The 21050-nt window shown below is 40.0% G+C and overlaps 1 protein-coding gene and 1 long non-coding RNA gene across 2 annotated transcripts in view; one reads left to right on the top strand and one right to left on the bottom strand.

The window, feature by feature from the left end:
* spg11 (SPG11 vesicle trafficking associated, spatacsin) overlaps nt 1-21050 on the bottom strand; it is a 115094-nt gene that overhangs the window by 50757 nt on the left and 43287 nt on the right. The window lies entirely within an intron of this gene.
* On the top strand, nt 17955-18517 carry LOC118560117. The gene is made up of 3 exons (XR_004929080.1): nt 17955-18013; nt 18106-18182; nt 18296-18517. It is a non-coding gene; the product is annotated as an uncharacterized LOC118560117 (long non-coding RNA).

Below are 21050 nucleotides of genomic sequence, written 5' to 3'. Positions count from 1 at the left end.
AGCTGATGCTTTGGCTGCCCTTGGTGGTAATGCATTCTTCTCAAAGATGGACCTGACATCAGGCTTTTATATATTGCCCCTCTGCACCCTGATGACAAAAAATATACAGCATTCTCATCTCCATTTGACATGAATACAACCGCCTCCCTCAAGGCCTGTGCAATAGTCCGGCTACTTCATTGAGGCATGTTCTGCAAAAGCAAAACCACTGTTTAAGCTCACAGCTAGACTGGATGCTCAAAACAAGCACAAAAGGGGTCGCAAACCTGTCAAAAAGAGAGGTCATGTGAGGCTGACACCTGTTGATTGGACAGATGCATGCCAGACTGTTGAGACACTGAAACATGACCTCATGACGAGTGTTACTCTAGCCCCCCCAGATTTCAAGGCCCCATTCATTCTAGCTGTAGATGCATCCTTTTATGGGATTGAAGCCAGTCGCCTTTGCAAGTAGAACTCTTTCATGCTCCCAACTGAACTACCCTAAACACCATCTTGAATTTCTTGCCTTGAAATGGGCAGTATGTGACAAATTGAGCCATTGGTTGAAGGGCAGACACTTCACCATATGAACTGACAATAATCCATTGACATATATTCTGACCAAACTGAGACTTGATGCATGTGAACAGCGGAGGGTGGCAAAGCTTGCTGCATATGACTTCGACCTGAAATACATCCCTGCCCCAAAGAAAATTGTTGCAGACGCTTTGAGTCGTTTGTCCAGTCATGTGTGGGTCATTGCCTCGTAAATGAGCCATATAGACCAGTTCATTGTTATTGTTTTGATGCGGGTTTTTCGCGCATGTGTTCCAGACTGGCAAAAGACGAACACAATGGCGAACGCAAACAGCGAAACTGACGAGTTCTCCACGTATTTTTCTTCTTTAGATAACGTATCACAAGATCGTTTTAAGAGTAAGTTGATGGTTGATGGTATCAGATTACCAGATCCACACAGCAAAAGCCTGAAGGAACGGAGCGAGTCTGTGAAATGCTGACCAAGTGCTCCGTACCACGACATATACAGCTGCCTTATAAACACGGCAGGCCAGTACAGACAAAAGAGCACGAAAGCCCCTGAAACCACTGGACGGCTACAATTATTTTATATCAGGAAAAAGGCTCCACCAATGCCCGCGACGCCATGAGGGATTAAGCGGTCAGAAAATGGATGGATGGATGGATGTTGTTCACATGTTTGTGCAACAGCACAAAGCACCGTCGGACACAGGCCGCGTCTCAGCAGAGGAAGACCCGCCCGGTAGGATAAAAAAACATTGTTTACTATGGATTATTTTGGTGTTTTTGTCTTGTTAAAATGGGTGGGGGTGTCGGCGACATTGCAGCGTAAACACAGAAGTACTAGCGCTAGTGAACCGGGGCGTAATGGAGCAGCAGCAGCTGCTGTCTGAAGCTGCTGCGGCGGCTGCTGTAGCGATCACTACACGGGCCGCTTCTTCGGGCCGTGTAGCGATCGCCTCCTCCCCTCCGCCGCTATTTAAGTAGAACAATGACTAGAGCAGAATTAAGTTGTATTTACCGGAGATGAAGTGTAGACTGCAAATTCTGTTGTAGAATGATGGCTCCCCCAGTCCATTGGGAGTGTCTGCCTGCGCTCCTTTCATTGAAAATATCCATTTTTTTCTTCGTCCTTCCTCCTTCGGTAAACGACAGAAACGTACATCCAACGATTTGGAATGCCTCTCTGTGCAACCGGGAGCACAACAAGTCATAGGCATTGCTTAGATTCCAAAAATAAACGAAGTAAAAGTACGCTCTAAATCACCCGTTTTGTCATGTTGTAGACGAGAGCAGCTCTGTTTTTTGCCAACCACAGTGCCCGGATGTAGCGCTGACGTCACGCGTGACGTCACGCGTGAACTACCCTATACCTCGCTGTTGGACCAGGTCAACAATGTGAATGACAGACTCATGCAGGATGTCTTCAGAGTGTCCAACAACTGTCAAGCTGTTGTAAATGATGGTGGTGAGATGCCAAATGAGAGAGTTCAAGACAAAGTTCCACCAAACACAAAAGGATCAGTCTCAGCAGAGGAAGTTGCTGCCATCCTCAATGTTCAGTCCAGCGGATGCGTGAGCCATGTGATGGGAACCAGTGTGAACCCCAATTTTCTGCTGGAAGAAAACATCGTCTGCGTTCCCAGAGCCAGCTTGTCAATTGGCAGGAGGCTGACGACACAATCACCAGAGCCATGTACTTTGTACGGAGACATAGGAGACCTACCAAACGTGAAAACGCTAATGAATTACAGAGCGTGATTAAGCTGCTGAAACACTGGACAAGACTCACCATACAGAATGGCATGCTCTTAAAAGGTAAGGAAAGATCCTCACATGAACAAGAAAATCCTCCAGTTCATAGTGCTGACTCAATGAAGCAGAAAGTTCTCTGTGGTCTCCATGATGCCACAAGTCACCAAGGTCAGCACTGTACCTTGTCTCTGGTGAGGCAAAGGTTTTTCTGGAGTGGCATGGGCCGTGATGTCATGAACTATGTTCGGTCCTGTCAGTGCTGCATTGTAGGGAAAACACCGGAACCATACAGCCGTGCGCCACTCCAAAACATAGTCACTTCTGAGCCTATGGAATTAGTCTGCATAGACTTTTGGACTGCTGAGCAAGGGAACAAGTCTGTGGATGTTCTAGTTGTGACTGATAATTTCTCCAAGTTGGCACAAGCCTTCCCTTGCAAGAGTCAGACAACCAAGGAAGTTGCTTGTCGTCTCTGGTAAAACTTCTTTCTCATTTATGGGTTTCCTCGCCGTATATATTCTGAACAAGAGGCCAACTTTGAGAGCAAGCTAATCAAGGAGCTTCTAGAGATGGCTGGGGTACAGAAATCTAATACAACCCCTTACCACCCCATGGGGAATGGTGTTGCAGAGCGATTCAACGGGACTCTGGGAGACATGATCATATCCCTCCCCCTCAGCCAAAAGCAAAGTGGCCACAAATGCTGCAGCTACTAACCTTCTGCTATAACTGCACAGAGCATGAGACAACAGGGTTCACACCATTCTACCTAGTGTTTGGAAGGATCCCTTGTCTACCTGTTTATGTGATGTTTCAACATGCCCTCACCAATGATAGCATTGTCAACTACTCAGACTTTGTTTCTCACCTAAAGAAAGATCTACACGAGGCTGCTCAGATTGTACAGAAAAACAGTCTCAAGAAACAGACTCGCCAGGCCAAGCTATACAACCGCAAGATCAAAGGATCAACTCTTGTCATTGGAGACAGAGTACTGATCGCCAACAGAGAAGGGCCGGGGAAACGCAAGGTTGCCGACAAGTGGGAATCTACCCCTCATGAGGTCATATCAGTCAAGCCTGATATCAATGTCTACAGAGTTAAGGATGTTCTAACGGGCAGAGAGAGAGTTGTCCACAGAAACCTGCTACACTCTGTCAGCTTCTTGCTCTGTGAGAGTGCTGAGGACCATGAATCTAACAGTGCTGCTGCTACGCATCGAAGTGGTCTACATCCAGATGTACCTGATGTGATGGAAGACAGTGATGTCCGCACAGTCAACTGGCTGATGCAGTCCAGCAATGATAGAACCCATTCAGATGATGACGACTCACTTGACCGGGGATCCAGCCCAGGCACTCACCTGATTCCTGTCCACAATATTGGCCACTCAACAGTCGATGATGTTGAAGGTCCAAAACATTGCCCACACATTCCACCTCCAGACATGGTCACAACCCCTACCAGCTCTGTCCATCCAGACATGCCCCCTCCTGACAAACTCCTCACAGACTTATCCATCCCTATTGACAATGCCCTAGACGTTGACACCCCCGTGACAGCTACTCCAGACGGTGACTGTTCAGACACTGCCATTGCAGGCTCCTTAACTCAGATTGTTTTCACACAGCTTGACCATTGTGTTCTTAGGGACCATAGTTCCATTAGGGCCCCCAGACGTCTTATTTGTGAGATGAACAATCAAGCCGTAGATAAGATTAAGTAACAGAGTTAGGACAGGGTTAACCATAGAAGTGCTTGAGTAGTAATTTTAGGATCACAGGAACAGTGTTTACATTTCAGAGGTATAATGGGCACCTTTGAGTCTATGTTTAGCTAGGAATGTGATCGCCTCCTTTTTTTACATATTCTTTTTTTCGGGAGAGTTTTGCACTGACAAATATCCCCAGTTTTGTTCCTAGTGTTTTTTGCTTTTCCCTTAGTAAACCCACTTTATTTATTTGTTTTTCTTTTGTTTGCTCTGAAGCATTACTTTTAATATTTAGCAGAATTTCAGGGGGGCTGTATGTAACAGCTGTATTGGATATACACATGAAATTTTTGCTAAAATATGTTTCCTAATTGTCCTGTGATGGGTGGTTTTTGGCGCCCCCTACTGGTTGCCAATAAATGCAAAGGGAAACCGAAAATTCCATACAGTCTGTTCAGTGCTCTGCTGTTGTAAGCGATCAATTCCGGTTCTCTTCTGAGTAGTATTGGTGGTTATGTTCAAAGGCTAACTTGGAATTTTGTCACAGTACACAGAGTGACTAGTGGACAAGTAGCTCACTGCGATATTTGTGTGTTGTTGACTACCCCTTTCAGGTAATTATGTTATATTAAATGTCAGTAATTTGTGTTGTCTGTTATGGCTGGCAGTTTGTCTGTTGTACTTGTCAGTTTGTCAGTTATGTTTGCCAGTCTGTCAGTTTGTTTGTTAATTGTTTCTATGACGACATGACGTGGCTAGCTTTATTTTCTGTGAACCACCAGAGGGTGCTGTTAAGTAATTCAATAATACATTTTGACTGCTCCCTGTATTTATTTTTTTAATTTATCTCATTTGTAAAAGAAAGACCAAATAGTATTAAATTAAGGTGTATTAAGAAAACCACTATACGATTACGTCACAAATTTTTTTTTTGTCAAAACTCACTGTTATAAGAATTTGTAAATTAGACAGTCTGGACTTCCGGTTATGGCGGCCATGTGAGAAGACGCATCGCACATCGCCCAGCAGTTTGTTGCTTTAAAAAGAGGGAAAATAATCGCTGCCCACAAAGATTTATATAAAAAAAGGGACAATCTGATGTATAATGTCAAGCTCAACTAGACAACATAAAGGGAAAAGAGAAGCATCCAAGCAAACAAAGTTATTCGAACACAACCTCCGTGGAGAAGCTAGCAAGGACAAAAACATGGCTGCGCATGAAGGGAAAAGTGAACCGGATAATAGTAAGTCGGATCAAATCCTAGCTGCACTGGAGTCATTGAGAAACGAATTCTCCGCGAAACTTGACGGAGTGATGGTGACAATGCAAGATGTAAAACAGGAACTGAAAGACTATAATGAACGTATGTCACGGGCGGAGGACCGCATTTCTACCGCGGAAGACGAAGTGGCTAACCTAAAAGCTAACGTGAGCTCCCTGCAGGCTAAAAATAAATCTATGGAAGACAAACTCATGGACTTGGAAACAAGATCTCGCCTGAACAACTTGAGACTCGTGAACTTGCCAGAAGGAGCCGAGGGTCCCGATCTGTGTGCTTTTTTGGAGAAGTGGATACCGGAGGCGTTGGGGAATGAGGCGCTGCAACCCTCGGTGAGCCTGGAAAGAGCTCACAGATTAGGACCGAGAGCGGACGGAGCTTCCCGACCAAGAACCCTGATAATGAGGTTCCTCAACCACCGAGAAAGGCAAGCCGTCATTCGAGCTGCACGGTAAAAGAAGGACGTCTTCTATAAGGAACAACGGGTCCGCTTCTACCCCGACCTGGCCACCGAGCTTCACCAGCTGAGGAAAAAGTTCGATCCGATCCGTGAAGAGCTGCGTAAATTGGGCATTCGCAACGGAATAACTCATCCTGCAACGCTTCTAGTGACTCATGAAAACAAAACACAGGCATTCAAAACACCTGGGGACGCAAGGGAGTTTCTCAAGAAAATCCAAGGGGGCTCAGGACCCATAGAACACTAAGTAAAGAATGAAGATTCAGATGGAGTGTAAAGTAAGATAAACTTTGTATCATTGAAATCCATCATATGATACCATATAGTTAAAGCGGTCTCATGTTATCTGGGAATCTTCTTGGTAATTCAATATGTTGACTTGATTGGTTATATTTCAATGTTCCTTAACATGTTACATATCCACGTTAGCAAATTTATAATAATAAAGCGTAAGGTAACACAGTCCCTAAAGATATTTTTTCAATTTCAGTGGGCAGGAATCATAAGCTATAAGCAACAACAAGGGCATTTCCTGCAGAATAGTGGTTGTGCAGATCCTCACTGGTTGTGGATCGGCTTTTTGCTATAAGGGGAGTCTAATGTATGTGGGTGGGATTCTCCCAGTGTGGAGAAGGGAAATGGTAGAAAGGGTTTTTTTTTCGGTTTGTGTATTGGATGTATGTTATAGCATCCGACTTTGTTGCGCCTCTCATTTCTATACAGTAAAGCGTCCAACTACCTCTATTACTTTATGCCTCAAACTGTAAAATTTAATTTTGTTTCATGGAACTGCAGGGGACTTCAACGTCTCCAAAAAGTCAAGCAGGTTATGAATAGACTGAAAGAAATGGACTCTAAGATTATATTTCTTCAGGAAACACATCTTCTTGATGAGAACATCTTAAAGGTTAGGAGGAGGTGGAGGGGCAACATATATACGGCACCATTCTCAACTCATTCTAGAGGAGTTATGACTCTAATACATGATTCAGTGCCCCTGCAAATTAAAAACATTATTAAAGATAAAAGAGGAAGGTACTTAATTCTCCAAGGCTCCTTAATGTCGGAAAATTTAATTCTAACCAATATATATGGACCCAATGAGGATGACAGTAACTTTTACAACAACCTACTCCTCACTCTTTCGACGCTTAAAGGATTACATATAATAGGGGGAGACTTCAATTGTACATTAAACCCAAACATGGACAGATCAACTGGACAAGACCAATCACATTCTAACTGTAGAGCAGCAATTCATTGTATGATGAAGGAGCTGAAGCTGCTAGATGTTTGGAGAGAAAAAAACCCAACTAATAAAACATACTCCTGTTACTCAAGTACTTTCAAAACTTACTCCAGAATAGATTACTTTTTAATTTCCACAGAATTAAAGTTTAGAATTCAGGACTGCTCCTATGACAATATTGCAATTTCTGATCATGCTCCATGTTGTTTGAGCTACAAAGATGATCAATTAAAGAGAGATACACCGAGATGGCAAGTTCAGCATAAATGGCTACAAGACCGAAATTTTGTGGAGTATATAAGAAAGCAGACTGATGAATTCTTCCTAACTAACACTACAGAAACGACAGCAAGTATAAAATGGGAAGCGTTTAAGGCCTTTCTTAGGGGACATATTATCAGTTATACAGCCTCTAAATCAAGACAAACTGAAAGATATAGAATACATCTGGAAGATAAAATAAAGGCAACCCAAGCTAAAGTAAACAAAGGGAATGACACACAACTAGAAAAGGAATTATTGATTTTGAGAGCAGAATATGATAAGTATTCAGCTTCCAGAGCAGCAGCAAATCTCTTGCGTCTCAAACAAACATTTTATGAAAAGGGTGACAAAACAGGCAAATTACTGGCATGGCAAATAAAACAGTTGGAAACAAAACAACCAATTACAGCAATTATATCAAACGACCTAACCCTACAGGATCCCCAAGAAATTAATGTAGCCTTCAAGAACTACTATGAAGAATTGTATAAATCACAAACAAACATAAATTTGGAAAGCATAAACTCTTTCTTAAAAAACTTGAATATACCTAAACTCTTAAAGGAAGATAAAGATAATTTGGATCAAGATATTACAACAGAAGAAATAGGACAAGCCATTGACAATATGCAACTAGGGAAAAGAGCAGGCCCAGATGGAATTCCAATAGATTTATATAAGATCCTCAAAGACAAGCTCCTGTCCCCATTATTAGATATGTTTAAAGAAAATTTTCACTCAAATTATTTACCTTCCTCAATAAATGCCGCCATGATAATCCTACTGCCGATGCCAGGTAGAGCTCCAAATAAATGTGAGAACTTTAGGCCGATTAGTTTATTGAATTCAGACCTAAAAATAATCTCCAAGTTGTTAGCACGACGATTGCAAAAAGTTTTAACAAAGATAATTGATCAAGACCAAAATGGGTTTATTTTGGGGAGGCAAGGCTTTCATAACGTGAGGAGACTATTAAATATAATTCACTATAATAAAGGTGCCCCAGACTCAGCCCTTTTGTCATTAGATGCCGAAAAGGCATTCGACAGAGTCCACTGGGATTATCTTTTTCAAGTTATGGGTAATTTCAACTGTGGAAACAACTTTGTAAAATGGGTCAAAATATTATACAGTAATGCCTCAGCTGAAATATTAACTAATAGAAATATTTCCAAACCAATAAAGATTAATAGAGGCTGTAGGCAGGGCTGCCCTTTATCGCCTTTACTATTCACTCTGGCAATAGAGCCCTTTGCTATTGCGATTCGCTCAAACCCTCATCTCACTGGAATCACTGTTGGACCTACAGAGCACAGGATTTCTTTGTTTGCAGATGATGTGATTTTGTTCATATCAAAATTAAATCGATCAATACAAACTGTCATGGAAATAATTAAATCATTTAGTGAAATTTCTGGATACAAAATAAACAAAAACAAGTCTTCTATTCTCTTAATGAACGCAAATGAAAGAAACAACCCTCCCTCAGATGTCTTTCAGTTCAAAATAGTCAGCGATTTCAAATATTTAGGGGTACAAATCTTTTCTGACCTTGATCAGGTCGTTGTGTCAAATTACAATCACATATTGAATGAAGTAGACAAGTTATTTGAAAGATGGATGACCTTACCAATATCTTTAGTTGGAAGAATAAATATAATTAAAATGAATATATTGCCAAAGGTGCTTTATGTGTTTCAGAATGTTGCTCTTCCGCCTCCTCCTGAATTCTTCTCACAAATAAAGAAGAAGATGTTACGTTTCTTATGGAACAACAGGAAGCCCAGACTGCGTCTGTCTCTACTGTATCTCCCTTATGACCGGGGAGGCTTAAAGTGCCCGAATTTCCGCTTGTATTATTATGCTGTCCAGCTAAGGTCTATGATGTTTTACTACAGTAACCATTCTCTACATTGGATTGAAATGGAGACTCAGAATTTAAATTTAACTCTCCCCTCATACTTGTATTCAAATTCGATACTAAAGCTTCTAAAACACGCTAAAAATCCATTTCTTAAAAATATGATAAGAGTGTGGAAAGATGTAAGAAGAACCTTAAACGAACCAAATAGTCTGTCTTTATTCAGCCCGGTGTGGGGAAACCAGCTCTTTGTACCTGGAAGAACTGACCCAACATTCAAACTATGGAAAGACAAAGGACTCCAAATGATTCAGAATTGTTATGAGTCAGACTCAGACATACTAATGAGCTTTCAGGATTTACAGCATAAATTTCATCTGGATAAGAAACATTTCTTCAAATATCTCCAACTTAGGAACTTCATACGAACAAATCAGAACAATGAGTTAACAAAGCCTGTCATGTCAACGTTAGAAAAAATGTTAACGAAGGACAGTTTGAAGAAAGGAATCATAACCGACTTTTATCACTTAATGATGTCGCATACTTCAGAGGGATCTCAGGATAAACTTCAGGCTTGGAAAGAAGACTTATCGATAGAGTTAGTAGAAGAAGATTGGCAGACAGCTTGTAAATTGGCCCACACCAGCTCTATTAATACAGCCCTTAAGCTTATTCAATTTAAGTGGTTAATGCGGGTGTACATAACACCGGTGGACCTCAACAGATATAACAAGGAGATACCTGATGTATGTCCAAAATGCACAGAAGGCAGAGGAACTCTGGTCCACTGTATGTGGCAGTGCAGGGAAATTATACAGTTCTGGAAAGAGGTAAAGCATACCATTGAAAAAATTATTTCCAAACAGATAATCTTCGAGCCAAAGCTATTTGTGTTTGGAATATACCCAGGAAAACATACTTATACAAAAAATGAACAAGTGTTTATAAACTTAAGTTTACTTAATGCAAAGAGGTGTATATCGATCTGTTGGAAGAAGATTCGCAGACCGACCATCAACCTATGGCTGCAGCAGATGTTATCTGTCCTCCCTTTGGAAAGAATTACGTATATATTGAAGGGCAAACAGGACCTGTTTGAATCTATCTGGAATTCCTTCATCACATATGTCAAGCATTTAAATATTTCAGAAGACGGTGATAATGATTGAAGAGCAAGTGTATTGCAGTTCTCAAAGACAATTTATTGAAGGACTTTTACTGTTAAACTTAATTTCCAATATAAAGTGAAAGGTGACCAGCTGTACTAGAACAGATACTATGAGAGGACATTTGTTAGTCTTTTTTTTTTCTTTTTTTTTTTACTGTTTTTGTCTGTACTTCACTTTGGTGTGAACAAGGAATGCTATTATTTCTGTTGTCATATTGTATACACTGTTCAAGATGTCTACTTAAACAATTAAAACTTAAATAAATATATTTTGGGAAAAAAAAAAAATTAGACAGTCTGTTCAGTAAATGGCATAAAATCCAACCAACTGGCCTCCGCGTGTGCATGACGGGACAGGTATAGGAAGCTGTCACATTGCTATAGTACCCTGGTTGTCTTCATAAATCTTAGCAGGTGCATATTCATAACAGTCAATACTTTTAAGTAGTTGCATTAAATGTAAACAATCCTGAATGGTTACGACTAAAGCCATATATTCAGCTACGCAGGTGGACAATGTGACTGTGGGCTGCTTTTTAGTTTTCCATGAAACCAATGGTCACCTTTTAGACCAGGGGTGTCAAACGTACGGCCCGCGGGCCGGAACCGGGCCGCAGAACCATTTAGTCCGGCCCGGCGGCCAAATGCATTATCATTATTCAACAATGATTACTGAAAAAAAAAAACGTAAATTGAAAACCTGCAGTTCTTATTTTGTCCACGGGTGGCGCTGTGTTTTATTCAGAGCAGACAACAAGCAGTACTCTTTGAGTTCCGGGTCAGAGGTGAACTCCTCCATCTTGTGCTGCTTTTGCTAGCAGTGCTAGTGCTGTCGTTTTTCCTAAATTACTGAAGGATATTGTTGAATCAAGTCCAATTAACCCAGACGAAGGATTCCATTGGGTGTCTTCTGGCAACCACTCGACGGTGAGTCGTTTATTTTATGTCGCTTTTATATTATAGTATAAATGCGTTGGCTACATGGCCACTTAAAATCTATGTAATGGCATCTTAAAAATGGTCTTATAGCTTAAAAGATCATTCTATTTTTGTTCATTTTGTGGCCGAATAGGAGAGATGTTCTCAAAGTGTTACATAAGCCCTTTGCTTTTTCTAAATTTTGTCTTTTAAGGATAATTTTAAGTTACTTTTCATTAAATCTGTCAATTGCCTATGGGACTCTGGATGGATGGCAGTTTAACTGTCTTTAAGTGCTAATTTTTGTTTTTATTTATGACGTTGTTTAGGTCAGGGTTTTTTTCCATCCCCTGTTCCGACCCAGGATGGGAGCTACCTGATGACCGCAGCTGTGCGGTAGGATTTAATTGAACCGGGCTATTTCATTTTCCCGGACCAATTGCTGTGGATCATAGACAAAAAAAAAAAAAAAACACGGATCATTGATTGATGGACCATTAATCATCCTGCAAACAAAAGGACAGACTTAAATAAGAGAAAGAAACTCTTGGGTGTTATTAGGGTTATTTTTTGTTGTTTTCCTGTTGTGTTTGTTTATATTCATAGGAAAATATTAATACTATTATTGAATACCTCCCTAAATGTATGTAAAAATTTAAGTTAGAATACAATAAGTACTTGTCTGTTATTCACACACAGGCTCCTCAGCCGAACCTCTGACTGCCTCTTACCATATATGGCTGTAGTCAGGCGCTAAGCTTTAATAAGCGTTACAATCGGAACTAACAGCAGCACTGAGCTTCAGATGTGGAAGATTTTTTAAATAATTTCTTAATTTTTTATCTGTTTGATGTACTTTGCCATGCAGGACAGTGTTTTTAAGCCCCAAAAACTGTGAAATGTTTTTCAACATTTTACAATCACTGTGACCAGATCCTATGCATAATGCACTTAAATAAATGTTTAACTGAGTAAAAGTATTGTTGAAATTGCAAATGCTTTTCTTAAACTCTGAGGTTATTCATAATATGTTTTTGTAAAAGGGAAATTCGTTTAATATAAAAATCAACAAGTCCACTTTTATTAGTTCTATTTAATCTTGCAATAAGTTTACATGTATGGCCCCCTTGAGATCAGAATAAGCTGAATGCAGCCCTAGACCAAAATAAGTTTGACACCCCTGTTTTAGACATACTAATACAATAGCCAGTTGTAGTATGGCAATCATTCACATCAGCTGCCCAGTCAGTATCACTCTATGCATGTAATCCGAGATTCTCATCTATTTTTTTGTAACAGTTCTTTTTCAGAAGAGCCTTTGAGATATCTCCAAACATGTTTCACAGAAGTCCATTTCTGCTCTGTAGATTCTGCAAAATACTGTGATAGCTTACTCACTACAAAGCTTTGGATAGGTCTTGTACAACTAGTTAAATAAACGAGGCTGCCAACAGCTTTTCTGTATTTTGTGATGTTCTTTTGACGTCCATTCTTTCAGCAGCACCATTATAGTCCAGTCTTTGTTCACAAGGCGTAGCTCTAGGTTTGCTGTCCTGCATATCACACCTCTGGAGTATTTTCTTTACATACTTTGAGACATTTTACACAGTTTTCACCTGGTTCAAATTCAGTCCCAAGAACATAATTTAGCTTTCCCAAACCCTTCATTTTAAAACTTGCGTTTCAGTAATTTTTCATCAGTAGCAGTGATGATCAAATCATCCACCCAAAGTAAAAGTATGACCTTATCTTTTCCTGTCGGCCAGGTGTAGACAATATATTTTTGCTAGATTTTGCACAAAGTTGTTTTATTTGTTTTATATATATAAAAACAACTATATATATATATATATATATATATATATATATATATATATATATACATATATATATATATATATATATATATATATATATATATATATATATATATATATATATATATATATATATATATATGTCGCAGTCTATAGATACATGAAGATAAGCGGTTTTAACATCCATTGAGGTTCCCTTCTGACTAAACCCTTTTGCCACATATCTAGCTTTGAATTTGTCACTTCTGTCTGCATTCTTTTTCACTGCATAAACCCACTTCCCCCAACTGCATGTTTGCCCTCAGAAAGAGTTGTTAGAGTAAATGTATTGTTTTCTCTAAAGATAATCTTCTTCATCAATCGTTTTTTTCCCATTCTTTTGAGTATTGAGAATGTACAGCTTCTTCAAATGTTAAAAGACATGTCACATAGAAGCCTGTAGCAATAATCAAAACTTGGTCATCGATTTCTTTTACCGTTACATATTCTTTCAGGTAACTTGGCCTTTTCCTCAGCCTAGAGGGTAAACGTTTTGTATTTTGATCTGTGTCACAAATAGTATCATCTTTATTGTCTGCCTCAAAGATGTTGGCTGGATCCTGACTCTGTTGAGGTACTTTTTCCTCCACTTCCTCTACTCTATGTTTCTCCTCTTTTATTCTTTGTTTAGAATCGTCTGTTTCTTTCCTGGTCCTATTAGGTATGTCAAATTCATCCTCTAGTATTACGTCGGTTTGTGTCTTTTGTTCTATCATTTGTTCTGTTAAAAACTTCACTAGTCTATGTTTTAGGACTTTTCCTTTCTAAGGAAAATAAATTAGATAGGCTTTGTCATATCCTACAAAAATTCACTCGTCACATCTTGAGTCTTGTTTCCCTTTTCTTGTATGCAAGTGTAACAGATTGAGCCAGACTTCTTCATTCTAGATAAATTTAGGATTTTCCCCCTAATCATTTGATAAGAGGTTTGTCCTGTACACCAACATTGCTTGAGATAAGTTCTTCTCCATTAGCATACATCTTGCATGACAAAGTGTTTCGCTCAGCGGTGGCGTTTTGGTGTGGCCAATACGGCGCTGATGTCTCGTGTCTGATGTCGTTATTACTCAGTAGTGCTTGATAACACTTCCCAGTGAATTCTGTGCCATTATGAGATCATATACATTTTACCTTGCTGTAGGACGCCATGTCTGCAATAACTTTTTCTGTTGCCTGCACAGTATTACTCATATCAAGGTTTATACAGGAACAAGTAACCCTAATTTAATGCTTTTTAATGCTCTTTTAATGCCCGTAGAAATCTTTATATTGCCATCAACAAGTTCCCATATATATATATATATATATATATATATATATAGTACTTGTTGATGGCTGTGTTCAGATGGCTGTGTTCAGACAACAGAGCACCTCCGCATGCAGTGTGGCATTGGCTCCAAATGTTGTTCGAAGACGGTCTGATTTCCCAACGTTAGTGGGGTAGAGCTTGCTCCAGCTGCTGCTGTGCTGTTTGCGGTAGCTAATGCGGACGTGACTGCGTTGGTTACAGAAAAGTAACTTGACATTGTTAGCTGTTGTCTGCCCCTTGCAGCTGATCTGTGGCTGTCCGTAGTGGTGTAGTGGTCCCTGGAGAAGTGGGTATACTCTCATTGTTTGCCCTTTTAGACGCAGCTCAGAAAAATGCTGTTTTAGAAACAATGACATGTAACACTGCTCTATTTAGTTTACCCAAAAATCCATCACTAGGGTTTACTCATATTTAGCCTAAAACACTTAGATTAAAATATTTCCTTGAGCTACTACATGGGGTGTGAAAATACTGTTTCTTTTTTTTTAAGATTTTATCTAGCTTCTGGCAGGTAATGTAAACTTTTCTTTGGTTTATATAAAATGAATTCCTACACTACATCCAGAATCAACATTTCATTACTTTACTGTAGGTTTTTCCAATATAGACCTAGATGATAAGACATATGGAAAGTCCTAAATTCAATGAAAATCTATAGAAAGAGATAAAGTTAATGATGAGGAGAACATCAAAACTCAAATCACTTTGTCTTTGCAAATCATGAATTGTCAAATATACCAGTTGAAACACCCAAAGAACTGTTGATCCTGTTGATTTAGACAACCTGACAATGTATGTTTAGCCCCTCGATTTTAAAACGGATGGTGATTTTAAACTTGACAGTCAAAAAGGGAACTCAGTTAAGTCATTTTATCATGTAAGGAACAAAGCAAAGGTAAAACCTATTCTTTCAAGGCAAAAATATGGAAACACTACTCTAAGCCTTCATTTCTTCATGGCTGGATTAGTGTAATTCTCTTTATCTCTGAATCGGTCAGTCCTCATTCAAATGTCTGCAGCTGGTTCAAATGCTGCTACACACCTTTTAATGGAAAAACCTAAAATAATGCATATTACCCGATCCTGGCCTCCCTTCACTGGTTGCCTGTTTATCTTAGAGTTCAACTTCTGTTTGTTTTTAAGGATTTGAACAGCTTACTATTATTATTATTGTTGTTTTAAACTGTTGAGTCCTTACCCAAGTAATTTTATTAGATGGTAAATGGTAAATGGCTTGTACTTGTATGGCGCTTTAACTAGTCTTGATGACCTCCAAAGCGCTTTACACTACAGTTCAGTCATTCACCCATTCACACACACATTCAAAGTCGCCAGTGCACAGACAGAGTCGAGCGAACAGAGAAACCATAGCTATATATATTGTGTCTAAGGGAAAAATAGCCGAGTGAAGTGGGTATACGCAATGCTGACAGAAAAGTAAGTGGCTATGCGCTGCATACCCGCGTACACCCTGGACTACACTGTCCGACTCCATGTGAGATCGTGAAGCATTGACACCCATTGTGCAGCTTATTTTTTTTTTTACAAACACGGCAAAATCCTTCCTCATACTTACCGTTGACAAGCTGCAGCAATGTCCCGAATTCCTCGTTTTCCATCCACTTTTGTTGAAATTTGCCTTTTCCCAAATCTTTCTCCGCCTCGAGCTTCTTTTCCGAACATTGTAAAAACAAACAGCTTTACCATCAACCGGAAGCAGTTCCGCGCAAACACGCGGAATCAGTTATATCTGACAGTATATCTGACGAAACTGTTTTTATAACTGTATTTTTTTAGAAAAAAATAATGCTACCAATAATCACATTTAATGACCTTTAATTCTAATTAAGGCCTTAATTTGAAAAAAATCAATTTAATGACTTTTAATGTCCCGCAGAAACCCTGCATATGTTTTAAAAAATACACAAAAACTACACTAGAAAAGTTATCAGTAAATGACAACACAAATCTGTAGTTCTCTCTAAACTCTGGGTCCATTGGTCCAGTTAGATCTGAACCAGCTCTAATGCAACTTTAGCTCTTATATCTGGTTCCCTGTCTTTCGGTTGGGCAAATTTACCTTGAACACACACTTCCGGAGAATGTTCTGGAGAATTGTTTATGAGTGTTAAACACAGTAAGGACTCGGTCATGGTTTCTACAAACTGTAAAAGACTGACTGATTTTAGTGATGTAGTAGGTGTAAGATATTGATTAAAACACTGCATGAAAAGTGTGATTTTCGTCACTATGCGGCACTGTAGATTGTCGTGGAAGTTCAGGTTAACGGCTGTTCACGGTAATTTGCAGTCAACACCGAAAACTGCCATGAATTGTCAGAAATTGACGTGGCAGTTGTCCCCCCATGACCCCCCTCCTCCTAATTCTAGGGGAGGCTTTAACATGTAAATGAAAATGCTGTGAGCTATACAAACGCAAATCAGTGTTGCAGGGGGAGGTTTCGCCTTTAGCAAGACAGAGCCACATTTCACAGACTTGATGCACAGAAGAAGTGATGTGATGGCATTGTCAGAAATCTTGAAGGTAGATTGCCATGACAAAAGCATCATGGCCAGAAGTTTCATCAACAAGTCTCCTGGTTTTTCACTTGTGGACTGATCACTTTGTAAAATGTGTTATTTAGTTAGAAGTTATAAATTTACTGAAGGCTGTGGCTGGAAATAATTGGGGTGCAGATAGACAATCATTATTAAACATATATAAGGCTCTCATGAGATCAATAATACATTATGGCAGTTTTATTTATGGAGCAGCAGCTAAAACAACATTACAAAGAATAGTAAGATTGCAAAGTAGGGCTTTACGTATATGCACAGGAGCCGTGAAAACACCTATCAACGCTCTTTTAGTAGAGACTGGGGAAACTCCACTGGAATTCAGAAGAATGAAATTAGGTTTAGTATATTGGATGAAAATTAAAAGTAGTATGGATGAAAATGTAACTTCAACAATTTTACAAACTTGTTGGGAATAAAAGGACATGCCAAGAATGGTGTCTTAAAGGATAATTGGGAAATAAAGGAAATATAAAGGATATTTATAGATTAAGGAAAGCATTATTTATTTATTATTTATTATCTTCAGAATACAAAATTAACAAATAGAATTTAATAGATGTAAAACAGTGTTGCTACACACTCATTGACAGTAGGTGGCGGTATGCACCTTAAAGTTGCTTGCGATCCGCCATGATAGAAGAGAAGAAGAAGACGAAGAAGAAGAAGAAGAAGAAGAAGAAGAAGAAAAAAAACGTGCTGAGCGCTCCGCTACTGTGTGTTCATGTCCTCTTCTGAGCCTGAAGATGAAATAAAACCACAACTGCTGGTAAGTGATCAATGGCTGGACGACGTCTCGCGTTCAACTCGCCTTCAACTTGCAAGAACAAGCTTTATTAAAGTGTATTTTTTGTGATTCACAGTAAGCAGGACGCCGTCTTCACAACTCGGAGACAAATTGCAGGCGCTATGAACCGGAGCAAGGGTAAGATTTAAAGAATATGCTTTCATTCTGCGGTAAAAGGAAATAGATACCGATAGATACCGATCATAACTGTACATTTTGTTTTCACAGACTAATCTCGCCTCATAATGAGGCGGTGACCTCCTATTTGCTCGGAGCAATATATGCAAGTCCAGTGTGAGTGACTTGTTTTACTGTTTTCTCATTCCTTGTTACTGTGACTTGCGTTTGATTTTTATTCATACCACTCTCATTTAATTGTTTTCCAGCCGCTTGTAAGACGTATTATGAGACGGTACGCAGGAGTGCCAAGAGTTCAGCTCGGAGTCGAGCTAGAAGAAAGAGGGTAAGACTTTATTTGGTGACTATTTTTCAGGTGCATTGATAGATGTGTTGTGTCCATACGCAGTGCATCCCATCGCACAGTACTTATTATTATTATTATTTTTTTTTTTACAGCTGCTGGAATCGAGGCAGAGTGTGCAGGCAGATGAGGAAGTGGAACTCTGGAAATCCGCCACCATCGACCTCATGTCTGGCGAAGAAGATGGCGTCGTTGGCGGAGTATCCGGATGGATTGTACGGCGGCCGTCATTTCGTAGGGTTGTGCGCAATTCTGTTCCCCCGTGAAAATCCGTTTCCCCCGTGTCGGGAACGCGCTTTGCAGCCATTTTCCCGGCGCTTCTAATTGATTTCTCGGTAAAACAACTCATATAATCATGTCAAGGTTGTAACAGTCAGTTTAATCGGCAGCTGTTTACAAAATTGTAAAATAAAAATAAATAAACGAGGTCTTCTTACGCTGTTTTGTTTTATTTTACAATTTTGTAAACAGTTGCCGATTAAACTGAATGTTACAACCTCGACATGATAATAGGACTTCTTTTACCGAGAAATCAACTAGAAGCGCCGGGAAAACCTGCTGCAAAGCGCGCTCCCGACACGGGGGAAACAGATTTTCACGGGGGAACAGAATTGCGCACAACACCGGATTTCTCTGAACTCTGTGTGAAGCTGCAGTCCCGGTTAGAGGCGACGCCGAAGTACAGAGCCACGCACAGTAGGCGTCTGCACATCGGACCTGCCTCGGAGAAAATGCTGCCAGCATTTACCTACAACCCCGAGGAGGCAAACGGACAGTTCACAGAGTTGTAGTTTTTGGATACGCATGTGTGGGCAGATCCTCGCGTTGTATATAGTTGTTTGTTTTAATAAAGCTCTTTCTTTGCATAAACATCTTCCTGGCAAATATTCATTTCCTGTATAAATTCATTCATGTCTTTGATGGTAGCCTAATAATAGTGTAGTAGTGTAGGATAACATGAATATACAGCATAATATGAATATATATATATATATGAATAAATATATATATATGAATAAATATATATGAATATATATGCCAACCAATCACGAGTAAGAACATTCAAGCCTGGCCTGGCCACGTGTGGTTTTGCTGCCAATCACGAGCGATTTTACTTGTTTGAAAATAGTGGTTTCAGCCAATATTGAGTAGGTTATTCAAGCCAGACCTGGCCAGCCGCGCGGGTTCGCTGCATTCATATGCTAATTAGGGCCATTAGTACAGCTGATCGCTCTCCACATACGTCAGAGTCCGGTTCCGACAATTTGTGGCACTGACAAACGGCAACAAGCGCGGGTTGCAAATTGTCGTTAACTGCCGAAAATGAGGGAGATCTGCGGTAGTTTACGGGGACGAAAATCTCACTTTTCGTGCAGTGAAATGTTTTTCTGCATGACTGGCTTTATTTTCACTCTTATATTGAACTTTATGATGCAAATTTTCAAGTGGATCGCCAATATTTTCTCCAAGTGCATTTTGGGTAAAACTCATCACCTATCGTCCACCAACATCATCTTCGGTCACTTGGCAACAGATTGTAAACTAAGTGGAGCATTTTTAACAACTAAGCTCACATGAGCACTTCATATAAGCACAAGAGTGGAGCGGCAAAGCGAAAAGAAAAGGAAAAAAAGAGAACAAGGAAAAGCCAAGTTACAAAAACTGGACACATATTTTGTTTGCTGTCCAGGAGATGAACCTGACTTATCTGTTGGCAGCCATTCAGCCACACCCAACCTGCCAGCACAGCCAGGGAGGCAAGTGAATTACATGTAGCCAATCTAACAACCACTATTTAAAATGTGTGAGTATGTTGCAGACTGTTGTTGACAACTTCAAGCCCTGTGCCCCAGGGCTCTGTCCTTGGGCCCATCCTTTTCATTATTTACCTTTTTCCACTTGCCATATTCTTCTGTACAATATCATATGTAAGTACAATATCACATGTAAGTACAATATCCATTTCCACTGTTATACGGATGACACCCAGCTCTACCTCTCCAGTAAACCACCCTCCAGCCTCTCGCCCTCGTCCCTAGCTGATTGTCTATCAGAGATATAATCCTGTAATATAGAGTATAATATAATTCTCTTCCAATTCTCTCAAACTAAACAGTGACAAAACTGAGGTTCTCCTCATTGGTTCTAAATCAACACTATCCAAAACCGACAGTTTCTCAATAACTATTGACAACTCCAATGTCTCCCCTTCCTCACAGGGAAAGAGTCTGGGTGGCATCCTCAACAGTACTCCATCTTTTCAATTCCATATCAATACCATTACACAGTTTGTATACTTTCACCTATGCAACACCAACCGCCTTCGCCCCCCTCTCACCCCCATACCAATTCTATTCTTGGTAATAGCCTTGTAATTTCTCACCTAGACTACTACAATTCTCTCCTTCCCGGTGTCACTCACAAATTCCAACAAAAACTCCAGCTAGTCCAGAATTCTCCTGCCTACATCATCACAATAACACCCTCTATCCACCTCATCACCGCCGTTTTACAACAGCTCCACTGGCTCCAAATTCAATTTCAAATTCAGTTTAACCCCCCCCCCCCCCTTGGCATTTAAGTCCATTCACAGCCTCGTCCCTCCCTCCTTGTCTAATCTCCTCCATGTAGCTATGCCCTCCCGCACTTTCCAATCCTCCATCTCTCCTCTATCTCTCCGACTGTCCCACCTGCTCGTCTCACCACCATGGGGAGCACAGCATTCAGTCGCTCTGCACCTCGCTTTTGGAACTGTCTACTTCCATAACTCAGATACACTAACTCACTACTGCACTTCAGATCCAAACTCACCTGTTCAAAACAGCATTTTCCCTATGATTTCATTTGAAA

Source organism: Fundulus heteroclitus, unplaced genomic scaffold (genome assembly GCF_011125445.2).
Source record: "Fundulus heteroclitus isolate FHET01 unplaced genomic scaffold, MU-UCD_Fhet_4.1 scaffold_39, whole genome shotgun sequence".
Taxonomy (NCBI): Eukaryota; Metazoa; Chordata; class Actinopteri; order Cyprinodontiformes; family Fundulidae; genus Fundulus; species Fundulus heteroclitus.
Note: the sequence above shows the minus strand (reverse complement) of the source record. Positions and strands in the feature narration are given on the sequence as shown.